General features: G+C 44.4%; 1 protein-coding gene across 2 annotated transcripts in view; it reads left to right on the top strand.

The window, feature by feature from the left end:
• Positions 1-24061, top strand: part of nab (NGFI-A-binding protein homolog) — a 1159032-nt gene that overhangs the window by 56279 nt on the left and 1078692 nt on the right. The window lies entirely within an intron of this gene.

Here is a 24061-nt window from a genome sequence, read left to right as displayed (position 1 = left end):
GTAGAAAAATCACACCGGCAAATCCTTGAGTACATTTATTTATTATTGGGCAAACCTATGCCCACCAAAGCAAGATGTGACGTAGTAGTGAAGGTGAAAAAAACAGCAGCAAAACAGTGAGTGCATTAACTTGTTATTGGGCGAAGCTGTGCCCACAAAAGCAAGATGTCACGTAGTACGGAGGGTAAAAATAAAGCACAGCAGCGAACTGTGAGTACTTTATTTATTTTTTATTTAGTTATTTATTTATTTATTTATTTATTTATTTTATTTATTTTACCCTCCGGGTTTGCACTTTACAGAGGGGAGGGGCAGATTAGAGATGAAACTTGGAAAAACAATCGATACAATCACAATAAGAAGCACGAACAATCACCAGCTTAATGCAAAAATGAAATGAAACAAAGTTGAAATGTTAACATGTTATTGGGCGAACCTAGGCCCACAAAAGCAAGATGTCACGTAGTAGTCAAGGTGAAAAAAACAGCAGCAGAACTATGAGTACGTTAACTGGTTATTAGGTGAACCTGTCCCCACAAAAGCAAATTACTGTCAAAATGCAGCGATAGCGGCAAGCACAGTCGGCGAACATCGATATACCAGCGAATGTAAGACTGTATAATATATAAATAAATAAATAAATATCTTATCTGCAGGTGAAGCGCGTCGGCTTTTGTACATGAGTCATCGAAGGTTCCAGAGTAATCGCTGGCACCCGCGTGTCTTCCAGAAATATTGCACCTTTCTTGTAGTGCATGCAATCACATTACACAAGCTTGGGTGACAACAGACAGCGGGTATTACCATCGATAACATTCGAGAAACTTCCAATACATGCGGGCGCGTCCTGCGCTAAACGATAACGTTTAACATTTGTTAGCCGGTGAAAAGCGGTCATTCCAGAAAGAAAAAAAAATGCATTAGAGCGTTTTACGTGCCAAAACCACTTTCTGATTATGAGGCACGCCGTAGTGGAGGTCTCCGGAAATTTTGACCACCTGGGATTCTTTACCATGCACCTAAATCTAAGTACACGGGTGTTTTCGTATTTCGCCCCCATCGAAATGCGGCCGCCGTGGCCGGGATTCGATCCTGCGACCTCGTGCTCAGCACCCCAACACCATAGCCACTGAGCAACCAGGGCGGGTTCGAGAAAAAAAAAAAAGCACGTGTCAATATGATTTTTGTCATAAAGTTGGATTCTTCCGCAGACTTCGTAATTAGGCCGTGGGTGCTGCCATGCATAGTCCTAAGACGCGTCCCTTAGCCGGCAGGAATATATCAAGTGTTTTCGTGATGTTGAGCTCGCAAGACCACCACACAAGAATCATGCATTAGATGAAATACAATTTCTCTGTGCAGCGACATAGCATAGACTTTCGCATAACATTGAAGCAAGCCCATATACCTTAAAATTCCCGAAAAATGGCCATATATTCTCAATTCAAAAGTGTTCGCTTTAGAAGCGATACTACTGCCGCCTCGAAGCCGAGCTCTTGGACCTTACACGAACGTTTTTCACGTAGAGTGCGCCAACCAGACGGCGACTCCACAAGCCCGTCGCCACGAATATGGAATCGCTAGCACAGCTTAGTCCTCTCTAAGATAAAGATGAACGCTATGCCACAATTTTTTTCGTCAGCGCGAAACTGCTCGCTCTCGTAGTTGGACTGCACATTAACGCAACATTACCTCTGCACGAAGCGCGGCTGGGAAGTGCGCAGATGTCCCCCCTCGCGAAGACTTGCTGTCTCGCTCCGCCCTTGGCACGGCACGCCTCATTTGCGCTTCTTGCTGCGCATTGCTGCCGCTGTTTCAGTTACTGCTGCAATCGCTGCTGGCGTGAGCATCGCCCGCTAGTCGCAGTGCTAATTTCGGTTCTTGTCTCCAACACCAGTGGTCACCGAAAACGCCCATAGGCGTGCTCTTCGGCCTTCCTTATCGACAGCAACGCCCCAAGGGCCGCTGTCCGGATTCCCCTGGTAGGATCTCTTGGTGGGCGTCCACATTTGATGCACGCGGAACATGAAATACACAAGTTAGCATTCGAAAGAAGTATAACTCGGAGAAACTGTTGTGGCATTCAAGTTAAAAACAAATGATCTCTCGCTCTCATGAAGTGCAATTTGCAATAAAGAGCGGTATTTGATGTATGATGTGAAGAAGTACACGGGAAACGTGTCGTGAACACTACATAGAAGAATGTATGGGTTTTCTGCTCTAGTTCCAGCTGTATGGGCAAGATGCAGAAAAAGCTGCTATGCTAATTTAGGCGTTTCTTACAGACAAGGTGCGCAGTAGTTCTAAGCCGTCCGCTGTGTTATTGTGAAAGGTAACTTTGCAAAATGAAATTCCATCGATCAACAGTGTTTATCTGTATAACTGATTCTTTCCATGCATCCAGGCAATATCTACAGGCGCGATTGAAGCTTTAAGTACAAACCACTAGACAATTCACACACAGTTTCATTCTTCAAAGCAACTTTTACATGAATGTTTACGCCGAACCATCTCCGAGTGGAATCAGCTGCCAGAAGCAGCTACCGCTATCGCGACTACATCGCTCTTTAGGAGTTTATTTTTTTAACAATTAGCTTAACGTAACTTCATTGTTCTCTTAAATTTTTCATTAATTTGTTCTTCTGTTCTGGCTTGGTTTTTACATTTAAATCTTGAATTTATACTTCTATGTTTCTTTTTTGCTTTTTAGTCATTTTATTGCATCTGCATTTTCGCATAAATGTATCGATTCTTCATGCTCCCAATTTTTATCGAGTAAACGGTTTTTTTTTCAATTTTTTTGGTAATATGCCCTCCCCTCTTGAATGCACAAATCCTGAAGGTACAATAAATAAAAATAAATAAATAAATTTCTTTCATAATAAGAACTTTCCAACACATTGGCGAACGCGGTTTAACCTTTTGAACGTTTGAGTTCCTTTGTAAGCTCTGCTCTATCCTATTTTGAGGCAGATGTTGGGGATTTCTATAGGTTACCTCATCATCACCATCATCACAATCATCATCATCATCACCCAGGTTATGCCGACGGCAGGGCAAAGGCCTCTCCTATACTTCTCCACCTACTCCGGTCATGTACTAATTGTGGCCATGTTGTCCCTGCAAAACTTCTTAATCTCATCCGCCCACCTAACTTTCAGCCGCTCTCTGCTACACTTCCCTTCCCTTGGAATCCATTCCGTAACTCTTAATGACCATCGGTTCTCTTCCCTTCTCACTACGTGTCCTGCCCATGCCCATGTCTTTTTCTTGATTTCAACTAAGATATCATTACCTCGCGTTTGTTCCCTCACCCAATATGCTCTTTTCTTATCCCTTAACGTCACACCTATCATTTTTCTTTCCATACCTCCTTGCGTCGTCCTCAATTTAAGTAGAACCCTTTTCCTAAGCCTCCAGGTTTCTGCCCCGTACGTGAGTACTGGTAAGACACAGCTGTTATAAACTTTTCTCTTGAGAGATAATGGCAACCTGCTGTTCATGATCTGAGAATGCCTGCCGAACGGAGCCCAGCCGATTCTTATTCTTCTGATTATTTCACTCTCATGACCCCGATCCGCAGTCACTACCTGTCCTAAGGAGATGTATTCCCTTACCACTGCCAGTGCCTCACTGCCTATTGTAAACTGCTGTTCTCTTCCGAGACTGTTAAAGATTACTTTAGTTTTTGCTGATTAATTTTTAGACCCACCCTTCGGCTTTGCCTCTCCAGGTCAGTGAGCGTGCATTGCAGTTGATCCTCTCAGTTACTAAGCAAGGTGAAATCATCACCGAATCGCAAGTTACTGAGGTACTCTCCATTAAGCCTTATCTCCAATTCTTCCCAATCGAGGTCTCTGAATACCTCCTGCAAACATGCTGTGAAGAGCGTTGGAGAGATCGTATCTCCCTGCCTGACACCTTTCTTTATTGGTATTTTGTTGCCTTCTTTATGGAGGACTAGCGTGGCTGTGGAGCCTACTATAGATATCTTTCAGTATTTTTACATACGACTCGTCTACACCCTCATTACGCAATGCCTTCATGACTGCTGAGGTTTCGACTGAATGAAACGGTTTCTCGTAATCAATGAAAGCTACATATAAGAGTTGGTTATATTCCGCATATTTCTCTATCACCTGGTTGATAGTGCGAATATGACCAATTGCTGAGTAGCCTTTACGGAATCCTGCCTGGTCCTTTGCTTGACAGAAGTCTAAGGTGTTCCTGATTCTATTTGCGATTACCTTAGTAAATAGTTTGTAGGCAACGGACAGTAAGCTGGTCGGTCTATAATTTTTCAAGTCTTTGGCGTCCCCTTTCTTATGGATTATGATTATATAAGCGTTTTTTTCAAGATTCCGATACGCTCAAAGTCATGAGGCATTGTGTATACAGGGTGGCCAGTTTCTCTAGAACAAGCTGCCCACCATCCTTCAACAAATCTGCTGTTACCTGATATTCCCCAGCTGTCTTCCCCCTTTGCATAGCTCCCAAGGCTTTCTTTACTTCTTCCGGCGTCACTTGTGGGATTTCAAATTCCTCTAGACTATTCTCTCCTCCATTATCGTCGTGGGTGCCACTGGTACTGTATAATTCTTCATATAACTCCTCAGCCACTTGAACTATCTCATCCAAATTAGTAATGATATTGCCGGCTTTGTCTCTTAACGCATAGATCTGATTCTTGCCAATTCCTAATTTCTTCTTCACTGCTTTTAAGTTTCCTCCGTTCCTGAGAGCATGTTCAATACTATCCATATTATACTTCCTTATGTCAGCGGTCTTACGCTTGTTGATTAACTTCGAAAATTCTGCCAGCTCTATTCTAGCTGTAGGGTTCATCATCATCATCATCAGCCTGGTTACGCCCACTGCAGGGCAAATGCCTCTCCAATACTTCTCCAACAACCCCGGCCATGTACTAATTGTGGCCATGCCGTGCCTGCAAACTTCTTAATCTCATCTGCCCACCTAACTTTCTGCCGCCCCCTGCTACGCTTCCTTTCCCTTGGGATCCAGTCCGTAACCCTTAATGACCATCGGTAATCTTCCCTCCTCCTTACATGTCCTGCCCATGTCCATTTCTTTTTCTTGATTTCAACTAAGGTGTCATTAACTCGCGTTTGTTCCCTCACCCAATCTGCTCTTTTCTTATCCCTTAACGTTACACCTATCATTCTTCTTTCCATAGCTCGTAGCGTCGTCCTCAATTTGAGTAGAACCCTTTTCGTGCGCCTCCAGGTTTCTGCCCCGTAGGTGAGTACTGCTAAGACACAGCTATTATATACTTTTCTCTTCAGGGATAATGGCGACCTGCTGTTCATGATCTGAGAATGCCTGCCAAATGCACCCCAGCCCATTCTTATTCTTCTGATTATTTCCCTCTCATGATCCGGATCCGCCGTCACTACCTGCCCTAAGTAGATGTATTCCCTTACGACTTCCAGCGCCTCGCTGCCTATTGTAAGTTGCTGTTCTTTTCCGAGGCTATTAGGCATTACTTTAGTTTTCTGCAGATTAATTTTTAGACACACTCTTCTGCTTTGCCTCTCCAGGTCAGTGAGCATGCATTGCAATTTGTCCCCTGAATTACTAAGCAAGGCAATATCATCAGCGAATCGCCAGTTACTAGGGTATACTAAGGTACTAAGGTAGCTGTAGGGTTAGATGCTTTCATACATTGGGGTTTCTTGATCAGATCTTTTGCCTCCTGCGATAGCTGACTGGTGTCTGTCTAACGGAGTTACCACCGACTTCTATTGCACACTCCTTAATGATGCCCACAAGATTGTCGTTCATTGCTTCAACACTAAGGTCCTCTTCCTGAGTTAAAGCCGAATACCTGTTCTGTAGGTCGATCTGCAATTCCTCTATTCTCCCTCTTACCGCTAACTGTTGATCGACTTCTTATGTACCAGTTGCTTCCGTTCCCACCTCAGGTCTAGGCTAATTCGAGTTCTTACCATCCTATGGTCACTGCAGCACACCTTGCTGAGCACGTCCACATCTTGTATGATGCCAGGGTTAGCGCAGAGTGTGAAGTCTATTTCATTTCTAGTCTCGCCGTTCGGGCTCCTCCGCGTCCATTTTCGGCTGTCTCGCTTCCGGAAGAAGGTATTCATTATCCGCATATTATTCTGTTCCGCAAACTCTACTAATACCTCTTCCCTGCTATTCCTAGTGCCTATGCCATATTCCCCCACTGCCTTGTCTCCAGGCTGCTTCTTGCCTACCTTGGCATTGATTTCGCCCATCAGTATAATCTATTTTCTTTTGGCATTACCCCTCGCCGATTCCACGTCTTCATAGACGCTTTCGACTTCATGGTCATCATGACTGGATGTAGGGGCGTAGACCTGTAAAACGTTCATTTTGTACCTCTTATTAAGTTTCACAACAAGACCTGCCAACCTCTCGTTAATGCTATAGAATTCCTGTATGTTACCAGCTATGTTCTTATTTATCAGGAATCCGACTCCTAGTTCTCGTCTCTACGCTAAGCCCTGGTAGCACAGGACGTGCCCGCTTTTCAGCACTGTATATGCTTCTTTTGGCCTCCTAACTTCACTGAGCCCTATTATGTCCCATTTACTGCCCTCTAATTCTTCCAACAGCACTGCTAGACTCGCCTCACTAGATAAGGTTGTAGCGTTAAGCGTTGCCAGGTTCATATTCCAATGGCGGCCTGTCCGGAGCCAGGGATTCTCAGCACCCTCTGCAGCGTCGCTGCTCTGACCGCCGCCGTGGTCAGTTGCTTCGCAGCTGCTGTGGACTGAGGGCCGGGGTTCGATTGTTGTGTTTCTGTGTAACTGAGGTTACCTCAGTTACACAGAAATGAAACAACGAAATCTGTTTTGCTTCTTTGTCTCATTTTGTGTTTCATTTGAGTAACACTTTTTACAGCGACGCTGTTATTGCAACTATTGGGCTGTGTGCGCGCAGACGCGTATAAGCGTATACACTGGTGCTCCTGTGTTATTATATTACAGGGTACGTATATCTATCCGAGATACCGATTTTCGCAACTTGCATAAGAATTGCAGGGGGTGAAGATGAAACGCCAGGAGGTCGCTCTGGGTTTGTGCCCGAAGTCCAACAAGGATAGCGTCTCGTTGGCCACACAATGCTTGGGAAAGGGAGAGGCTTCCCAAGCAATCAATGCGCTAGCACTTGGCGAACGAATTATCCCAGGCATATCCTAGATTGCAGACGCATTAAAAGTGGCACTGCGAGGCCCAGAATGCATGTATTGAAATCATGTAGTTTTTTTTATTCTCCTTTGGCAGTTCATTTCATTGCTGTACCCTTAGCACCGAAGCATTATCGAAGCGAGTGGTTACTAAGAACACATGAAACAGAGAGACAAAGAGCTTTATTGACAAGGACCTGAGAATCTCTGCCCTAGGGCAGAGCTGCGGGCCGCTCACACATGGAGAGTGGTAAACCGAGCCCCACCCCCGCATCGTGGGCTCCCTGGGCAGCCCAAGTTTGCCGTGAAAATGCTGTATTCTGGATGGCAGAGCTCCATTCTTCTTCCGTGATGCAATTGGATCCCTGTAACGAGGGGCATCGCCAGAACACGTGTGCTAGATTGCTAACAGCCCCAGAGTCGGGGCAAATAGAGCTAAAAGCATCTGGAGTGATCCTATGAAAAAGGGCCAGATTCAAATAGGACTTAGTCTGCAGCATGCGTAAATCGGACACCAGAGGCCTAGGAAGTTTGCAATGAGGAGCACATGAAAACGAAAATAAATATATAAGAAAGCAGAAACACCTACTACTGTAAAGTCGTAAGAAATGATCACAGGTAAAAACAAAAATACGACGGCACAACAACGAACCAATTAAGTGAAAATAAGTAGAGTGAACTGATCAAGTGGGTATAGACGTCCGCACCCCAAGTTTCATCCTAGAGGCCAGCGGTCGTTTCTCTTCTGGCAGAATGATTTCCCCTCCCCTGGGTGTCAAGCTCGCGCCCGCGCTTAGTTCGCGCTTCAGCCGAAACGTCTCTTGTTTGCGACTGCGCATAGGTGTATGACTGGAAATTAATAATATGTTGTTAACTGTCACGACAGCAATGTGAACACGAAAGCGTTGATGCCAGCTGTGAAATTCTGTTAATTCACAAGAAAAAAGCAGACGGCATACATGGATCACTGCTGTGCGCCGAACGAAATAAACAACTGGCAAACGAAGCGATGTCGTTCATTGATCACTCGTGAGTGTATGACGTTTTTTACATGTGATCCACATGAATTTCATGATTACTGGTTATATAATCCTTTTGTTCAAATAAAAACTTTCCGTTTTTCAACCAGCGCTTGCCCTCTCTTCTTTCTGTTTCGTTTGTGTGTGCGCTGCCCAAGAATGGAAACCACTTCTGTTGCATGCGCTAGCAGTGGCCGGAGTTCACGCGTGCCGAGATATTGAACATGTGCGCGATGCATTGAATATGACCGGAAATCATTCCTGCATCACCACTGCACCGATCACTCGAGTTACTGGACGATAGACACCAGCGTCTTGGTCGTGTTGGCATTGCTAAAGCTCAAATGATTACTAATACTTTAAACTTCCGTCACTTCAGAACTGTTAAAAAATGGTCGAGCTATTTACATTGCTGCCTCTACTATGTATTGTAGATGACGTACAAGTTAAAGTTGTGTGTGCATGTTGTATTTCTGGTATGCGGCGATATATCTTGTTCATTTCCGCACAGTGTCGATGGAAATGCGTTGTCGCCAAAAGAGACAAAACGGATTTGTAGCGAACATATTGCGGAAAACTACTCAAATGACTTAAGCTAACACGCAATTTATGTGCCGACGATTTTTCCGGCAGCACGTACGGTGTCGTTTTCAATTACCTGCTCAGTGTCACTTACAGGGCTAAGCAGAAGCTGCCCATTCACCGCATTACAGCCACGAAAATAATCGTCAAGCCTACCAATCTTGCTAAAGGCAAACAGAACCGTGTACATCGTCCTTCGAATAAAACGTCCACGCACATACACGTAGGCGCACACCGCGCACGGTATGAAACGTGCCCAAACAGGCGCAGTGCAAGAGGCAATCAGGGCCAGTTGAACTTCGCCCCGCGTGCGGCGCTCTCACGCCGGCGCGACAGCTCCGCTCGGTGGTGCCGTTCTTGTCTGTTGATTCATGTCTTCGCCTTGTCTAGCGCTAAATTTTCAACACGAATTAAATATAGTAACCACCTGTTACTTAATCTTCAAGTGCTCTTAAAAAGTTGCTTGTGTGCATCGTTTATCTGCAGTGAAAGCAGAAAAGCAGTTCCCCTCTTGAGGAGTTCTTGTAAAGAACGAGCAAAGAACGAGTAAATGGGCAAAGAAAGGCAGTGGCCAGTGTGTGATTTTTTATTTATTTCCTTTTTTAAATTTTATTTTAGCGTACGGCAGGCCAAGCAGGAGGGATATTATAGCCGTAAGTTTGAAAAGTTAAGAGGCTATACAACACTAAGAACAAATATCTACCTCAAATTCAACCCTAGCCAAATTGGGAAGAAAAAGGACACAAATCCAGAACGCAAAAGTAAGAAGTGCAAAAGTACAAGTAGGCTTACAAATAGGTAACAAAAAAAGATGAACATTGGGACTACCCTTTCAGCTCTTAATTTTCTATTACAAAAGAACTTCACGAAGCTAGAACACATTACAACTCAATGGACATTATCTTGCAAAATAATATATTTCAGTTCAGTAGGAAAGTCGTTTCATTTGAAAGAAGTTAGTGGTAATTTGTTCCATTCTTTCACAGTATTGGGGGAAAAACTGCAGCTTGCTGAATGCAATTCGGAAGGGTTAACGCGATTTTTTCCGGGAATAGTTTTATGACGGAAGAGAAGGTGGCCTATTTTCCGGCCTAATTGTAACATTTGAATCTGCATTGTGTACTTGCATGAGCAAGGAAGGAAAATTTGGCCTTCCATATTTACCCTATAAATGCGTATGAATACGTTCCAATATTTCAGTGTCCTTCTTTTTGAATCGATCCCACAGTGCCGACGCATATTCTAACTTGGACCCTATACATGCATTATATGCTAATCGCATTGTATTCACGGGGTCATTTTTATTCTTTCTTTTGAGAAAACATAACATTTGAAAAGCAGAAGTAGAAATCTCTGTGATATGTATGAACCACGATAGATTTCTCCTATGGGTAACTCCTAAATACTTGTACTTATCAACTTTGCAAATCGCACTCCTGGCGCGGTGATTCGTGAATACTAGGGGAGTTTCCTTTCTTGTGAGGTTTTTTCATTGTGTAGCTCCGTACTCCCCCCTGCACAACGTTCATCAATTGCCTGGAGAGTCGGCTGTAGACAATGACGGTCATCCGTGCACAATATCTCTATAAAAACAACACAGTCATCTGCGAATAATCCGATTAAAACAACATCTGGTAACACATCTATTAGGTCACTTATATAAGTTAAAAATTACAACGGTCCCAATACGCTTCCTTGGGGAACCCCGGAGGTAACTGATAGCATGTTGGATGAATAATTTTCGGCTTGAACAAATTGATGTCTGCCTTCAAGATACGCAGCAATCAATCCTACGATGTTGGGCGGGAGACCAATGTACTGCAACTGAAACAATAATTCATCTTGAGGCACCTTGTCGACGGCCTTACAAAGACCCCAAAACAAAACATCAACTTGACCAAACATGTCAAGAATACTAAAAAAATTATGAACTGCTGAGACTAACGGCGTGGCTATGGACAGACCATTTCTAAAACCGTGCTAGTAAATGGAGATAAGATAATCTTATCTTATCTCCTCTTGTTCGTATCTTGTTCAACAAAGAATTTCTGCAGGTAACTGAAATGAACATCATCATCATCAGCAGCCTATTTTATGTCCACTGCAGGACGCAGGCCTCTCCCTGCGATCTCCAATTATTCCTGTCCTGCTCCAACCAATTCCACCTAGCGCCGGCGCGTTTCACCGCTCCACCTCGTTTTCTGCGGTCCTCGACTGCAGTTCCCTTCTCTTGGTAACTATTCTGTAACCCTAATGGTCCATAGGTTACCAGACCTCCGCATTACATGACCTGCCCAGCTCCATTTTGTTTGCTCTTGATGTCCATTAGAATGTCGGCATTAGCACCGCTCTCTTTCTGTCTCTTAACGTTACGCCTAGCATTCTCCATTTCATCGCTCATTGCGCGTTCCTCAACTTGGTCTCAAGCTTTTATGTCAAACTCCATGTCGCTGCCTCATATGTCAGCATCGGTAAAATGCACTGATTGTATACACCTTCATTCTCAATCATATTGGTATCCAACCCATTTTTATTCTTCTATGAATTTCCTTCTCATAGTCAAGGTTCCCTGCGATTAGTTGACCTATGTAAATATATTCTTTCACAGATTCAAGAGGCTGACTGGCGATCCTGAACTGTTGTTTGCTTGCCCAGATATTCATCATTACCTTTATCTTCTGCATATTATCTACAACCCAACTCTCACACTTTCTTTGTTAAAGTCCTCAAACATTCGTTGTAACTCGACTGCAGTGTTGCTGAAAAGAGCAATGTCATCGGCAAACCGAACATTGCTGAGATATTCAACATCGATCCTTACTCCTAAGCCTTCCCAGTTTAATTGCTTGAAAACTTCTTCCAAAGACGGATTGAATAGCATTGGAGAGATTGTGTCTCTCTGTCTGACCCCTTTCTTTATAGGTATCTTCCTACTTTTCTTGTGTAGAAATAAGGTAGCTGTGGATCCACTGTAGATATTATTCAAGGTATTTACGTAAGCGGTCTGTACTCCTTGATTGCGTAATGCCTCTATGACTGCTGTTATTTCTACTGAATCAAATTTTTTTTCGTAATCTATGAAAGCCATATATAGATGCATATTGTACTCTGCCCATTTCTCAATTACCTGATCAATTACATGGATGTGATTCATCATAGAGTATCCTGTTGTACTTATTCTTTTGGAGATTATTTTGGCGAAAATTTTACATAATACTGGGAGTAAGCTAATGGGCCTATCATTTTTCAATTCTTTCACGTGTCCCTTGTTGCGGGTTAGTATAATTCTTGTATTCTTCCAGTTTTCTGGAATCCTTGCAGTCGATGGACACTTCGTATAAAGAGCCATCAGTTTTCCAAACATTATGTCTCCTCTATCTTTCATTACCGGTGCAGCGGTGGCGTAGAGGTAGAGCACCCGCCTCGCGTGCAAGAGGTCCGTGGTTCGAAACCCGGTGCCGGCAATTTTCCACCGGATTAAAAAAGAAAATGCGCGTGTTGATAAAATTGCACACACAGGCCTGGAGTGTGGCCTGATTGCGGTGACCAGAACCGGTAACGCACTCCCTCACCAGAGCAGGATTGGCCACCCTGGTGCAGTACTTGGCCACAACCTCCTATATGAACACAACAATCAAACCTCGGCCCTCAGTCTCCAGCAGCTGCGCACCAACTGACCACGGCGGCGGTCAGACCTGCGACGCAGCAGGGGGTGCTAAGAATCACTGGCTCCGGACAGGCCGCCATTGCAATATGAACCTGGCAACGTTTAACGCTAGAACGTTATCTAGTGAGGCGAGTCTAGCAGTGCTATTGGAGGAATTAGAGGGCAGTAAATGAGATTTAATAGGGCTCAGTGAAGTTAGGAGGCCAAAAGAAGCATATACAGTGCTAAAAAGTGGGCACGTCCTGTGCTACCGGGGCTTAGCGGAGAAAAGAGAGCTAGGAGTCGGATTCCTGATTAATAATAATATAGCTGGTAACGTACAGGAATTCTATAGCATTAACGAGAGGGTGGCAGGTCTTGTTGGGAAACTTAATAAGAGGTAAAAAATGAAGCTTGTACAGGTCTACGCCCCTACATCCAGTCATGATGACCAGGAAGCCGAAAGCCTCTATGAAGACGTGGAATCAGCGATGGGTAGAGTGAAAACTAAATACAGCATACTAATGGACGACTTTAATGCCAAGGTAGGCAAGAAGCAGTCTGGAGACAAGGCAGTGGGGGAATATGGCATAGGCACTAGGAATAGCAGGGGCGAGTTATTAGTAGAGTTTGCGGAACAGAATAATATGAGGATAATGAATACCTTCTTCCGCAAGCGCGATAGACGAAAGTGGACGTGGAGCAGCCCGAACGGCGAGACTAGAAATGAAATAGACTTCATACTCTGCGCTAACCCTGGCATCATACAAGATGTGGACGTGCTCGGCAAGGTGCGCTGCAGTGACCACAGGATGGTAAGAACTCGAATTAGCCTAGACCTGAGGAGGGAACGGAAGAAACTGGTACATAAGAAGCCGATCAATGAGTTAGCGGTAAGAGGGAAAATAGAGGAATTCCAGATCAAGCTACAGAACAGGTATTCGGCTTTAACTCAGGAAGAGGACCTTAGTGTTGAAGCAATGAACGACAATCTCATGGGCATGATTAAGGAGTGTGCAATGGAAGTCGGTGGTAACTCCGTTAGGCAGGATACCAGTAAACTATCGCAGGAGACGAAAGATCTTATCAAGAAACGCCAATGTATGAAAGCCTCTAACCCTACAGCTAGAATAGAACTGGCAGAACATTCGAAGTTAATCAACAAGCATAAGACAGCTCACATAAGGAAGTATAATATGGATAGAATTGAACATGCTCTCAGGAACCGAGGAAGCCTAAAAACAGTGAAGAAGAAACTAGGAATTGGCAAGAATCAGATGTATGCGTTACGAGACAAAGCCGGCAATATCATTACTAATATGGATGAGATAGTTCGAGTGGCTGAGGAGTTCTATAGAGATTTATACAGTACCAGTGGCACCCACGACGATAATGGAAGAGGAAATAGTCTAGAGGAATTCGAAATCCCAAAGGTAACGCCGGAAGAAGTAAAGAAAGCCTTGGGAGATATGCAAAAGGGGAAGGCAGCTGGGGAGGATCAGGTAACAGCAGATTTGTTGAAGGATGGTGGGCAGATTGTTCTAGAGAAACTGGCCACCCTGTATACGCAATGCCTCGTGACCTCAAGCGTACCGGAATCTTGGAAGAACGCTAACATAATCCTAATCCATAAGAAAGGGGACGCCAAAGACATGAAAAATTATAGACCGATCAGCTTACTGTCAGTTGCCTACAAACTATTTACTAAGGTAATCGAAAATAGAATAAGGAACACCTTAGACTTCTGTCAAGCAAAGGACCAGGCAGGATTCCGTAAAGGCTACTCAACAATAGATCATATTCACACTATCAATCAGGTGATAGAGAAATGTGCGGAATACAACCAACCCTTATATATAGCTTTCATTGATTACGAGAAAGCATTTGATTCTGTCGAAACCTCAGCAGTCATGGAGGCATTACGGAATCAGGGTGTAGACGAGCCATATGTAAAAATACTGAAAAATATCTATAGAGGCTCCACAGCCACCGCAGTCCTCCATAAAGAAAGCAACATTATCCCAATAAAGGAAGGCGTCAGGCAGGGAGATACGATCTCTCCAATGCTATTCACAGCGTGTTTACAGGAGGTATTCAGAGACCTGGATTGGGAAGAATTGGGGATAAAAGTTGATGGAGAATACCTTAGCAATTTGCGATTCGCTGATGATATTGCCTTGCTTAGTAACTCAGGAGACCAATTGCAATGCATGCTCACTGACCTGGAGAGGCAAAGCAGAAGGGTGGGTCTGAAAATTAATCTGCAGATAACTAAAGTAATGTTTAACAGTCTCGGAAGAGAACAGCAGTTTACGATAGGTAGCGAGGCACTGGAAGTGGTAATGGAATATATCTACTTAGGGCAGGTACTGACGGCGGATCCGAATCATGAGACGGAAATAATCAGAAGAATAAGAATAGGCTGGGGTGCGTTTGGCAGGCATTCTCATATCATGAACAGCAGGTTACCATTATCCCTCAAGAGAAAAGTGTTTAATAGCTCTATCTTACCAGTACTCACCTACGGGGCAGAAACCTGGAGGCTTACGAAAAGGGTTCTACTCAAATTGAGGACGACGCAACGAGCTATGGAAAGGAGAATGATAGGTGTAACGTTAAGGGATAAAAAAAGAGCAGATTGGGTGAGGGAACAAACGCGAGTTAATGACATCTTAGTTGAAATCAAGAAAAAGAAATGGGCATGGGCAGGACATGTAATGAGGAGGGAGGACAACCGATGGTCATTAAGGGCTACGGACTGGATCCCAAGGGAAGGGAAGCGTAGCAGGGGGCGGCAGAAGGTTAGGTGGGCGGATGAGATTAAGAAGTTTGCCGGGACGGCATGGCCACAATTAGTACATGACCGGGGTTGTTGGAGATGTATGGGAGAGGCCTTTGCGCTGCAGTGGGCGTAACCAGGCTGATGATGATGATGATAATCTTTCATTAGGTCGACTGTTATTCCATCTTCTCATGCCGCTCTTCCTCAATCCATGTCTTGTAAGGCCCTTCAAACCTCATCGCTAGTTATAGGAGGAATTTCTGTATACTGTTACTTAGTGTTCTTATGGAGGTATCCTGACTCCTATGGGTACTGTACAGCTGAGTATAGAATTCTACCGCTGCTTTTACTATACCATCGAGATTGCTGATGAAATTACCCTGCTTATCTTTCAGTGCATACATCTTGGTTTGTCCTATGCCGAGTTTCCTTTGTACTGATTTCAGGCTGCGTCAGCTTTTTATGGCTTCTATAGCCTTCCTCACGTCATAGTTTCGAATACTGCTTATTTTCCCCTTTTGGATCAGTTTTGACAGTTGCACGAATTTATCTTATCTCTTGAGTTTAGCACTTCCATTCTTTCTCGTTTCATTGTTAGGTCCTTTGCTACTTGGGAGAACTTGCCTACTAGTTGCCATCCTGCTTTGCCTCATATTTCAATTGCTACCACTGAAGCCAGACTAGTTACGGTTTCATTCATTCATTACCTCTATGTCAGCATCGTCTATCTGCTCTAAGGCTGCATATTTCTTTGCAAGTACCAGCCTGAATTTGTCTGCTTTTACCCTTACTCCCTCTAGGTTAACCTGTTCCTTCTTGACCTATTTCGCCCTTTCTCTCTTCAAATTGAGGTGAATCCTAGCCCTTACTAGCCTATGATCACTGCAATTTACCTAACCTATCACTTCTATATCCTGCCCTATGCTGGGGTCGGCAGAAGGTATGAAATCAATTTCATTTATTGTTCCGCCATTAGGGCTTTTCCGCGTCCGCTTGCTGTTCTGGAAATGTTACACCGCAACATACAATGAAAGAAACAATCCGAGCCAGCCAGATAAAGATACAGAGCGCTGACTTCTAACTGGTTTATTGGCAAGTTGTACGAAATATATGCCGACAAGAAAGCATCAGGACAAGTCGTCACAACACTTCACAAAACGTCACACCGATAGAAGGCCACACGATCACGAGTCACAGAACGCGCAATTCTGTCAGGCAAGGTTAAGCTGATAAAGAAATCTCGCTTCCTGTGGAGATGCGCACAAAGATGGCACGCTAACGCACGTGCTGCCAGCCCTTACTATGAGATCAGTTTCAATGATCTCCTGCATAAGTTGTGATCGATGCTTTTTTAGCACTGCACACCGATAAAAATTTCGTTTATATCCACAGTCGCGACCGTGAATTCCTAAGTGTCCCTGTATAGCACGGTACACATTGTGATCATGTTCCTTTAGCCTTTCATTAAGGCAGCGACCCGTTTGACCTAAATATCTCTTCCCAGATGATAGTGGAATCAAATAAAAGAATTCAACAACGCAAGACTGAAAATGCTTCTTGAGCATATTCGAACAGACAGAGTGCACGGATGGAACGCGTTTACGACAGTACAGAGCTTGCGTAGCGTACCCGGCGTAGAAAATACTACTCCCACGTTACCCTTGCGGCCAATCGTTTTTAATCTGTGAGAGATGTTATGCATATATGACATGACTACCGGCCTCTTGTGATCATTATTTCGTTGTTGGGCTTCCCCGTCACTGTCCTTTAGCTGCTTTAATAGCTTTTCAGATATGGCCGACAGTAGCGTGGCCGGTTACCCGGCACACAAAAGTCGATAAACTTGACCTGCAGAGCTGCGCTGAATGGCATGATGACAGGATTTCCTGAGGGCATTTGTATGACAAAAATTAGTGATGATTCGGTTAACCAGCTTAGAATGGGCTGAGTTACATGATAAAACAGGTTTTCCGCTTCTTGGTTCGTACATCCAGCGTACATGGTCACGTGAACGAAGTATATTGAGGTCTAAAAATCGTAAGCTGTTGTCAGTGGGCATCTCATAGGTCAACACAAGCGGATGAAAGCAGCTGTTAACAGTTTTCACAATTTCGTCTGATGTGGGCTGGAAAGCAGCGTTGTCGCAATCCACAAAGACCAAAAAATCATCTACAAAACGGCATATTTTGACGACACTTCGTTTATCTAGCATGCTCACTAGCAGCCGGTCATGATGAGCAAGGTAGATGTCCCTTGAGACAGGGGCCAGGCATGAGCCCATGCACACACCAATGTTTTGAATGTAGGTCCGGTCATTAAAAGATACAAAAGTTGATTTTAGGTAAAACGATGAAAGTTCAGTGAGGCTTCTTTTATGAACACCAGTGCGATTCTGGAAAGCTACTGCACCAAAGGAATAAATGGCGTCCTCAACACACTGCAACAACTTTTCGTGCGGTAAAGAACAATATAAACCCTTTTATGTCTCCTGAAAAAGCTTGTAAGCCCTTGTTATTCTCTTTGAGGAAGTTTGTCAAAGCGTCCGAGTTCCAGGTTGTCAACAGTAAGCAAGTACAGTTTCTCTTGTAGAAGCAGTGCAATGGATTTGTGCACGCCCCTCTTTCTGTCACAATAACCCGCAAGGGGCAGTCAATTTTATGTGTTCTGGCCGTGACAAACATGTCAAGGCTCAGTTTCTTGCACTCATCGACTGCTTTGGGCAGTTTTTTGAAACCCAACGCGTTGCACAGCTTTTTTGCTTCGGATTTAACTTTGTTCAGTTCAGTTCAGTTCAGTTCAGTTTTATTTCCTTAAATACCCCTCTGCTAGGGGTATTACATAAGGGGTGGGTACAGTTGAATATGCAAATATAAACACGGGTATACAGAAAAAATTGTACATGGAAGCTACATTTTCGCAAGTGCAAAAAAAAACACAAATAATAACACGTGAAAAAGCAGGTTATTGATTAGCCAACAAGGACACATTTTCCAGAAACGATGTCGGGCAAGTGATTGCAGCTACGTGGTTGGGAAGGGCGTTCCAATCTGATGCTGTGCGGGAAAAAAAAGACGAGGAAAATGTAGTTGTGTGGGAGCGTGGGCGTAAGACTTGTAATGGGTGCCCAGTTCGTAGAGATATGCGAGCGAGTGGTGTGATATATGGCTCGTGAAATAAGGTACATGGCAACGAAATGGCAAGCACGGGTCGAAAGACAGAACCTACGGCAGTGGTAGCTTTCGTGAGGAACAAAGAATTAGGTAAAACCGCAAATCCACCTTCTTTGCCTGAAAGCAAAAGAGCAAGGGAGTGCTCTTTAAAGTAACTCACAACGCTCTCGATTGGAAGCTTCTTGCTTGGCAGCTTGAAGCGCGAAATCACATCGGCACACTCAGGCACACACCTGTCAACTTCGACCTCGGGAGCCTCTCGGGCTACTTGCCTGACGTGGGTGATCAGCTCGTGCGGGCAATTGGCAGGTTCCGTGGCAAACTTGGGCTCAAAGCTCAACACACGCCTAACTTGTTAGGGAATCACAACATCGCCCACTCATTGCAAGGGTTTGCTTGTTGCTGTCGCCTTCTTCGGTATCATAGCACGCAGGTGGAAGAGCATATGTTGCCAGACGTACTCTGCTGATCTGTCGATCATAGCGAAGAGTTCACGCCACTTCTTCTACGCTTTAAAAACGCCTTCAGTGTTTTGTAGCTTGAGGTACAAGGCTTCTCTGTTGAAGCAGGCCTGTCGTAGCCATTCAGCGCGAAGAATCTTGCACATCCTTGCCCATGAAAATGGAGGGTGGGAAGCCTGCTAGCAGCGGTTTAACGTCGGGTGGAAGTGTCTTGACTCGGATACAGTGCGCGAAAGGCCGCGCACCACATACAGCGAGGGCTATTAGGTTATCAATTAAATATGCCTCGAAGAAGAAGGAAGGAAGGAGCCCGATGTACAAGAAATGAAGTTCACTAGAGTTGAGGACTGGGGAAGTCGGTATTGCATCCTAGAACTGCTACTGCATTCTAGAACTGGAAAGAGAAGCACCACTAATATATGTCTTACAAATGTCCTCAGGAAATCCTGTCATCATACCATGCAGCGTAGCTTTGCAGGTCAAGTTTATCGACTTTTGTGTGTGGGGCACCCGGCCACACTACTGTCGGCCATATCTGAAAAGCTATTAAAGCAGCTAAAGAAGGACAGTCACACGGAAGCCCAACAACGAAATAGCGATCACAAGAGGGCGGTAGTCATACTATATATGCATAACATCTCTCACAGATTAAAAAAGATTGGCCGCAAAGGTAACGTGGAAGTAGTGTTTTTTCCGCCGGTTACGCTACGCAGGCTCTGTACTGTCGTAAATGCCTTCCATCCGTGCACTACTGTCGGCTCGAATATGCACAAGAAGTGTTTTCAGTCTAGCTTTGTTGGAGTCGTTTATTCAATTCCACTATCCTGTGGGAAGGGATATATACGTCAAACTGGTCGCTGCCTTAATGAAACCCTAAAAGAACGTGACTACAATGTGTACCGGGCTATACAGGGACACTTAGGAATTCACTGTCGCGACTGTGGATATAAAACAATTTTTTTGCGGTATGAAGTGCTAAAAAAAGCACTGATCCGAACTTACGCGGGAGATAATTGAAGCTTGTCTCATAGCAAGGGCTGGCAGCACGTGCGTTAGCGCGCCATCTTTGTGCCTATCTCCACAGGGAGCAAGATTTCTTGATCAGTTTAACCCTGCATGACAGAATTGCGCGTTCTGTGACTCAGGATGGTGTAGCCTTCTATCGGTGTGATGTTTTGTGAAGTGTTGTGAGGACTTGTCCACATGCTTTCTTACCGACATATATTGCGTGCAACTTGCCAATAAACCAGTCGAAATCTGCGCCCTTTTTTTTTTATTTGGCCAACTCAGCTTGTTTGTTCCATTGTATGTTGCGCTGCACCAGTTCTATAATGCAATACCAAATCACCCAATCCTCAAATCTAGTGCACTTTCTTTTGCTACGCTCCCTGGAAAGGGTTTTCATCATTCGAAGCTTATTCTTTTGTGCGAATTATACCAGCATCTCTGCTCTAGCGTTCCTAGAATCGATGGTGTAGTTTCTCATTGCTTGTTCCCCAGCGTGATTTTTCTCTACTTTTCCATTGAAGTCGCCCATTACTACAGTATACCGTTTCCACTTTTTTTATCGCTAATTCATCATCTTCATAAACTGATCTACTTCATCATCATCGTAACTGGGTGTTGGAGCGTAGGCTTGTACTACCTATTATCTATACCTCTTTTTATATTTGATTACGACTTGGAACGACAGAAAGCTGAGCTAGTTGGTAGGGATTCATTATGCAAAAAAGAGGTGAGGCGTGCAGACAGGACACAAGAGTAGAGAAGTGGACAACACGAACGCCGTGTTGTCCACTTCTCTTCTTGTGTCCTGTCTGCACGCCTCACCACTTTTTTGCATATTGATTACGACTACTGCTACCCTCTCACTATTGCTGTAGAATGTTGAATTCGTCAATGTTGTACGCTATGTCCTTATGGATTAGGAATCCTACCCTGTATTGTTTCTTATCTGGGAGACCTCTATAGCAGAGGACATAGCCGTTATTCCGCAATGTATAAGCCTCACGAGTTCTTCTAATCTCAATAAGGCCGATGATCTCCCAAGCAATGTCTAATAGTTCCCCAAAGAGTCCTGCTAAGCTAGCCTCACTCGACAGAGTTCAGCTGTTAAAGGTTGACAGCGTCAATTTCTACTGCAGCCTGCCTAAACCCACTTACCATAACAAGCTCTAACTCACAATGATATGCTCCAACAGCTTACAGCATTCACTTGGCGACAGAAACTCGGTGATAGTTAGTGAGCAGCAGACGACTCCTTTTTTATGTATTGGTACAATGCGTGCGTTTCGCCAACCATATGCTATATCGTATCATCTCAGTGATAAATTTAAAATATCCGTAAGAAACCTAGAAATCTGCTCAGCATAGCGCCATGCGAATAAGTTAGGAATGCCATCTGGTCCACTAGCCTTCCTTGCACTGACATTCAAAATCATCGCCAGAGAGCCCTCGCGTGTGATTACAATTTCATTTGCACAATCACACGCGGGTGCGCTATTCTCAGTTTCATCCAACTCCGAAAATACACCTTGAAAGTAGGGATCAAAATTTTCCGCTACGCTACAAGGGTCCGTCAATGTGCTTTCACCAACATTTATTTTCCATAGTTATGCTCTAGTTCGGCCAAAAATTAGCCAAAATTTCGAAGGGTCGCTTTTAATAAAATTTTCCAAACTGTTGTCAAAAAAGTTATATCTAGCTCGCTCATTCCTAGTCAGTAAATCATCCCCAAGACTATTAAAATCCTCGTTCCAGTTTTAGCTTTCTTTCTCAGTCGCTTTATCTTGCGCTAACAATTAATGATCTCTATGGTAATTCATGCATTTGATTGACCTTTGCACACACTTCTCCATAATATAAAATTTTCGACAGAGTATGGGACAGTATTAGGAAAAATCTGCTGTGCGCTTTCAACAGTATAGATTGGACCGCGAAGGTTTGGGTCTAAATAGTCTATTATCGCCACATCATCTGCTCGATCAAAATCCTTACCTACGTTTTTTACAAAAAATTATTTCTGGCTATCAAGCGCTCTAGTCCACGTGAAAAAAAAATTAATTTGTTGTCAGAGATTCCGGTCTCAACTGTCGCGTGTGCACCACCGAAGATTTCACTGACGAACATAAGGTCAAGAATAGAATTCTCTGTTGTGTTCACATTCACTAGTTGTTTGGGGCTAACAGAAAGAATGATGTCGAGTTGAGTTTTCAGAAGCGGCACACCCGTAACTGAGATTGTTCCAATTAATGTTTTGCAGATTAAAGTCACCTGTGATTATTCAAGTTTGGCTTTGTCGATTTACAACTTCGCTATATAACTTAATCATGTAATCATCGTTAGCATCAGCACATCAAAAACTGTGACAAGAAAAGTGTTATTCCTGATAATACCGCTTTCAGGAAGAGGCTCTCGTGTTGGTGGATTTGATTAAAAACGACTACTTGAATTGCCTATTTTTGCGATGACTGCTGTGCACCACCGCCACGAGCCCTCAGTCCCTTCTATTGGCCTCGAGCTCCACCACTGGAAAAGCTGGCGCCACCATCGGCGTGACGTGCTAGGAGGGATCACGTGGACATAGCAGCCGCGTCAGCTGCTTCAGGCGCGCCGAAGCGAGCTGAAAACGAGTTTAACTTCCCTTGTACGCTGCGGTCCTCATTTAGTGGCGAAATTTTCCCGCTTCGAGTGTCTCCTTTACAACGCTTGAAAGCACTACAATAGGTAGTCACTGCCCTTGAAGGCGCGCAACATGGTAAACTACTGCTCGGTGCCGCAGGGCCGGATGCACGTAACAGAGGCCGGTGTCAGCCTTATTCACTCGTAGCCGCAGGACAAGAAGCTGCGTGAAGCTTGGCTCGCGAAACATAAAAGCGGCAAACGGTCATCGGCTACAACTCGGGTATACAGCAAGCACAGGCGCGAGGAAGATTTCTGATACGGCGCCCGGTCTGCGATGTTCTGAAAACGCGCACTGAGACGCTCGCCCGAGTCCGCTGCCCGACTAATGTCATGACGGTTTGGTCTATGCACTTGTCGATGCTATAGATACTGGCAAGTTCAATGAAGTGGAAAGGCAGCGGTAAGAAGCACATTTTAAAAAAGCATGGCATATGGTCATGTTGGTGTTATGAATTAATGCACTGGATTACAAAAAAGGAGAAGCGGGAAATTGCACGCTGAGAACACCGATAAACATACAGTGCGACGCAACTCGAGAAATTATATTGAAAGGTCAAAGAATTTAGAAGAAAAAAAGATTGAATCGTCGTGACGGCACATCACAGTCCCCGTAGGCGTCGAAGTCTCTGCAACGAAATTATTTTTGCACAGCTCTGATAGCGCCCACGCAACAATGGTTGCTTGCATACTGTCAAATGCTCATATTCTGCGGCCTGAAGCTCATGGCACGGTGCGAAACCGCGCGCGCGGACAAGCATGCAGACGCGCAGTCGGTCGCTGCGAATCTGCGCGATCGCTGCATTGAGGCTTCGTTCTATTACACTCCATTTAGTTATACAAATACTGTAGGAACATATTTCACATAGTTTGCTCGCAGCGTTTACCTACCTTTCACGCAAGAAGCCCGTTCGGGAGACTAACTCGCGGTGACCGCGCACAGTGGCGTCCACTGTACGCATTCGGTAAAAAGATAGCGTCTGTAAACGATTGTGTGCTTTCAGTTTGCCCAAGATTATTATATAGACAGTAAGAAACTTCTCTCATTTCGAAAGTACTTACAGAAATGTCCGGGAGAGCTCGCGCGTGGTGTTTTCAGTGAGCGTTGACAGCAAAACCTATGAGGAGCGCGCCACGTGATCCCTCATACTACGCCAGCGAGGCGCTTCCGATAGATGGCGACTCCGTAACTCCTCGCCGCCAATACAATTGAAAAGTTGTAGGAACCATTTCGTCATCGCGAATCGACTGGTTAAACCAGATTTCGGTGTTTACGCAAAGATGACGTACATGCAGAAGCAAAATATCTTCAAGCTTATCTTTTTTATTTTCGATGCTGCGAGCGTTCAGAGACAGCAAGGGTAACTGGGGAGGCTAGAACTGTTAGCTTGAGGAAGATAATGTGTTGGAATTTGGCACTTCATTTCGAGTGTTCAACGTGTCATCCCACAGGAGGATTTTGTCCCCTATTCGGAGCCTACTGCATGCAAGCTGTACCTTTTTCTTGGTAGCTCTTTCGCACTGAGCA

Source organism: Dermacentor albipictus, chromosome 4 (assembly GCF_038994185.2).
Source record: "Dermacentor albipictus isolate Rhodes 1998 colony chromosome 4, USDA_Dalb.pri_finalv2, whole genome shotgun sequence".
Classification (NCBI taxonomy): Eukaryota; Metazoa; Arthropoda; class Arachnida; order Ixodida; family Ixodidae; genus Dermacentor; species Dermacentor albipictus.
The sequence above is the reverse complement of the archived record's forward strand: the minus strand, read 5'-3'. Positions and strand labels throughout refer to the sequence as shown.